Raw genomic sequence first — 5,449 nt, forward strand, 5'->3', positions numbered from 1 at the left:
CTCAATTTTTCTGCTCAACACTTCCATGTGTTTTACTTGGACTTGTGAAATGGAAACAACTCATATTTTTCAAATTTTCCTGCAGACATGTTGAGATTTAGAGATGGAGGCTATGGGCCATTCTTTGTACAATAAACTTAGACATACTGATTGGGGATCATCTGTTAAAGACAGTTTTGAAGTTTTACCACAGATTTTCAGTGAGGTTGAAATCTAGACTTTGACTAGACCATTCGAGCATGTGGAAATGTTTCAATCTAAGCTGTTCGATTGTAGCTCTGGTTGGAGTGATAGAAGGTGAGCGTCTGCTCCAGTCTCAAGCCGTTTTCAGACTAAAAGGTTTTCTGCCAAAGAAAAGCAAACCCACAGGATGATGCTGCCACCACCATCTGTTACTGTGGACAGTACATAGAAAATGGACACTGCATTTTTCATGCAGTTCAAAATGTTAAAAATTGTTTTGTCTCACTAGACTTCCTTCTTCCATTGATTTTATTACTTTGCTGGATTTTATTTTGGGTTGTCAGAATAAACAGGGCTAAATACAAATGTAAACTACACTTTTCATAAACCATTTCACAATTTTCTTCAGTCATATGCACAACCCCATTGTCCATCACATAAATTCCCACTGAAATTAGATGTTTATTGAAACTGACAAAATGAAAAAAAAAAAAACGCTCAAGGAATATAAATACATTTCCAAGGCCTTGGATACTTTTCACAAGTCTCCACCTCAGCAGCACATCTGGATTTGCTGCCCTGCAAGATTTACCGAGTGGCGGTGAGGTGGGCGAGAGTCTGAGGATAAGATGAATGAGGTCTGTCTCTTTTTCAATATATACAGATCAACTCAGAACCCGAAGAGAGGAGTTCTTGTCTGTCTTCTTTAATAAATCTTTTTTACATAAAATGGCTCTCATGGGATTTTAGAAAGATTTTCAGATTTGTTGCCAATTAGTTATACTCTTCTGAGGGTGTTATCTCTGGGAAAAAAAGAAAAAAAAAGCTGACTGTTTTCCAGCAGCAGGGATTTTAAAGAGGGAGCTCCTCTTATAAAGATAAATTACTGTTCAGAAGGCACACTTGTAGGTCTTCTATTACTCCCCTAACCATAAATAACTGGATGATGTCCCCATCCGCCTGACTGCTGCACGATTAAAGAGCACTCAGAAGCAATCCAGAGACATTATCCTTGATGTAACGTTGCTCTGCTGATTAACTTTGAAGAATGATTAATGGTCCATTGAACCACTAGGATGCAGCAGCGTTCAATAAATCAGACGCTTTTAGCCTGATGTATCAAAAATGTGACTTTATTTATCACGAATAAGAGAATTAAAGGACGGATAACCACTAAAACTGTGTGAAGTTATTCTGTAGTAACATTAAAAATATAAAAAACAAAACTTCTTTCTGAGCAAATATATCAGGTTTCATCTTTCAGAAAGCTTTTAGCGTTGATGCTAATTTTAGCCTACATAATATTGCTTGCATACAGAATGGAGTATGCAAATTAATTTGAAAAAAAAAATCTTTTGACACAACAAAATCTGGGGGGAAAAAAATCACTTGAAAAGACATATATATATCTATCTATCTATCTATCTATATATATATATATATATATATATATATATATATATATATATATATATATATATATATATATATATATATATAAAGAAAATGGCACAGATGTAGGTTCAACCATTACACATTAAATTACTCTCAAAAAGTTTTTGATGGATCATTTTTGAAACATATTATGTGCTTTCAATTATATTGCAACCCATTTTTCTCCATACCAGTCTACCTAACACCAGAAGAAAGTGAAATCAAACATGCCAAGTATGAGGTGCATCCTACAAGTGACAGTGATTATGAGACCAAGGGAAAACATGCAGAAATGTTTGTATCTGCTTTTCTCTCCTGTGTTCACATTCTGTTCATTTTTGTCAACGTGTCATCACACATACACACCCACACATATACACACACACCTCCAGCTTGTATTTATCTGTTGGTGCATTCTATTCACAGAGATGAGGATAATCACAGATGACAAACTCATGGGGTGAGCTGTGACGGGATGCTGAAATGGAGAAAGTTCCTCCCTTGGAATCACACATCGGCACCTCTCTCACACCTCCTGCTAAAACACAGGCAGACGTCCTCCGTTGGTGGCTTTGGGGTTGGAGGCGTGTGTGAGCAAAGAAATCCTGACTTATGTGCGGTGGTGTAGGCTGACAGGTTCAGGGGAATTAATGTAGCTGTTCCACAGGTGGTTGTCATCCATGTATCACACAGAATGAACTGAGTGAAAAACACATGCTGGCTGGTGATGTTGCTACAAGAAATCTTTTTCTGTCTTTTGATACCTATTGAGCTGTGTGGCAGCAGATTATTCAGCTGGTCAGCCTCGTTCAAACTGTTTCCATGCACTTAAAACATAGTTTCACCTTCGTCTACTCCTGTCAGAGTGCCATGTCCTGTTGATCTCAACTTCTGCTCTAGATATTTCTGACTCTAAGATCCCTGGCTCCAATCTATAAATTGAAACATTTCACAGAGAACTGCTAAGTCCGTCGTCTGAAAATTAAAAGATTATTGCAGAACTATAATCCTACCATAACGGTCTACCTAATTTGAGCTCTGGTTAAGGAGAACATTAAGGATAATTCCTCAAAGGGAACAATAAATCTCAAAAAATGACCAGAAGATCAGTTGTAATTGAGAATCTGAGAAAATGTTGAAAATTTAAGTTCACAGACATTCTTCATCTAATGATGTCTGGACATGCTCTCATTTGGGATAATAAAATGACTGCTGAATTATTGAACCGTTGACCTGTCATGAGCTGTTTTACAAAAAGGAATGGGAAGAAAAATCAGTTTCTTGTTGTGCAAATCTGGTAGAAATGTGATTTTTGTAACCTAGAGACAATATTTGTCCCTTGGAGGCTCCATATTCAGTACAAGCTCTCTTGTGTTTTGGGATGAATACTAAAAAAAGCTTGGCGGCACATTTGGCCTCAGTCCGTAGCTTAATTAAAAGGCTGTGCTGACTAATATAAAGAATGCGTTATCAAAGGTACCTCCATCAAATACACTTTGACAGGTGTGTTATTTCCCAACATGCAGGTTTTGATAAAACCTTCTCCCATAATTAGCAGCCCAATCTAATGCATTTTATGTCCTTACGTAATAAACAGCTAATGACAAACCGCTAAATATTCACAGCAACTGATGAAGGGTAGATTATTACATGCTGACTTCAACAACTGAATAGACCTTTTAAGTGCTACAGTATCCATCCATCTGCTTATCTGGGCTTGGGTTGCTGGTGCAGCAGGCTAAGCAGGGAGTCTCAGGGGAGCTAGCCAATAGTCCCTTCAGCGTGATCTGGGTCTTCCTCTGGGTCTCCACCCAGAGTGACATGTCCAGGAATGTCATGAAGGAAGCATCCAGGAGGCATCCTAACCAGATGCCCGAGCCCCCTCAACTGGCTCCTCTCAAAGTGGAGAAGCAGCAGCTCAAACTCAGCTGCAGACTACTCCAGTAAAAGCTGGATATCATGACCTGATGAAGCCAATAGGACCACAACATCTGCAAAAATCAGTATTTTACAATATTCTAAACTATAATATTTCTCAACCTATTACACTAAGGAATGGGATTCTTGCACATAGTAAGGATGTGTAAGAGAGTGAGAAAGAAGTGGTTTTTAGTTTTACTTTAACGGTTTCTCCCTTTGCTGTGGAGCATAGCACAAAATTAATAATATCTACATGTCCAAGTTTGATTGAGTTAATGGAATTAACTCAATCTTAACTTTTACATGGCTGCTATGGATGCCATGTAAAAGAATAGTCGTTTTGCCCTCCAGTGTTTTCCGCATGCGTGAAATTTCCTTATGTAAATAATAACATGCAAAGGGTCTACATTTGTATATCTGATTATGATTAAGTCAGTGCCTCACCAACTATGAACCTCACCGCAAGTCACTGGTTAGAATCCATCCTGACAGAGGTCCAGACTTGATGTTGCCTGACCCATTGCTTTATGCTCTGTTTTAGGGTACAGAGGAGTTTGTTAGTTCATTGGATGGTGGTGCCAGCAGTAGGAGTTTGCCTTACAATCGGTGAGTTGCCAGTTCAATCCACCTCTGTCATCGTCTCCTTACCTGTTGGTGTTGGTCAGTAGGGCCAATGCTGGAATATGCCAGCCTTGCTTCTATCAGACTTCCCCTGGGAAACTGGAGTTACCATGTAGTAACTTGCCATCATCAGTGTGTATGTGAAGGGGAATGACTTATTTCATTGTAGAGGATCTTTGAAGGTAATTTTGTTAAATCAACTGTAAGGCGCTCAGAGCAAAAGAACCACAAATATCCATGTACTTGCTTCTGTGTGATAATTGGTATACAGCTATCATATGTGGCTTTTTGCTACATATGGCAAACTTGACACTTTACATCCTTCAGGAGTCATCTATTTTGTTGAGCTGTATATTTGTAAACCTAAGTCAACATCTTGTTTTTACAAAGAAAGGAACTCTTCTTGTCAGACCTTTTGACTCTTTTTAAAAAAATGCATTGTCATGGATGACAAGTCTCTTCCTAACCAGAGGCACCAGGGTTCTGATACCACCGTGGGCCTATTTGACATTTTTCCAAGCGTTGCACAGCCAGACTTCAGTGAATTCTCTGGGAATTTCACTCTAAGGAATTCCCTGATGACAAACAATTCCCTACTGAAAAACAACTTCTGAAACTCCTCCTCAGCTGATTTGGTCACACTTAAAATTAATCAAGTGCCTGTTATCACCAGTACCAAACTGATACTTTTCTCCTTCATAAATCATTTTAAATCAGAAAAAAACACTTTGGTTTGTTTCCTTCTGGTTTTTCTATAATGATAATATGGAAAAGCAGACAGTTTTGAATATGTGCAGATTCTATAACACTAGACTTGATTTAAAAAAAAAAACAACTTTGTCTTTCTTATATCGATGAGTTTATCTAGCTTTACTTTCAAGGCTTCCCTCAAATCCAAAAGGAAAGATCAGTAGCAGCAGTACCAAAAAACGCCACCAGATGGTGACAGACAACTACAAATAGAGCCGAAGCAAAGCGCTAGTTTTTCCTTGCAGTTTTTTCTTTCTCTCTATCGCTGAACTACAGTGGACTGGCGCAGGAATTTGTGGAATTGTTCTTTGGCTTCAATTTTTAAGAATATCATAAACCGCAGCAAAATCTCTTTGGGTCATTTCACCTCTTGAATATCTGGGAATTCAGGTAAAAGGTCACAAACGAACTTTGACACTAACTGTATACAAAAGTCCAACATATGTGGAACATTTCTTTACTGGTTTTAATGAGTAAAAATAAGTCTCTTATATGCATTGACTATGACTGTTTCATAATTGTCGGTGATTTCAACATCCAT

Source organism: Poecilia formosa, unplaced genomic scaffold, assembly GCF_000485575.1.
Source record: "Poecilia formosa unplaced genomic scaffold, Poecilia_formosa-5.1.2 Scaffold525, whole genome shotgun sequence".
NCBI classification, from domain to species: Eukaryota; Metazoa; Chordata; class Actinopteri; order Cyprinodontiformes; family Poeciliidae; genus Poecilia; species Poecilia formosa.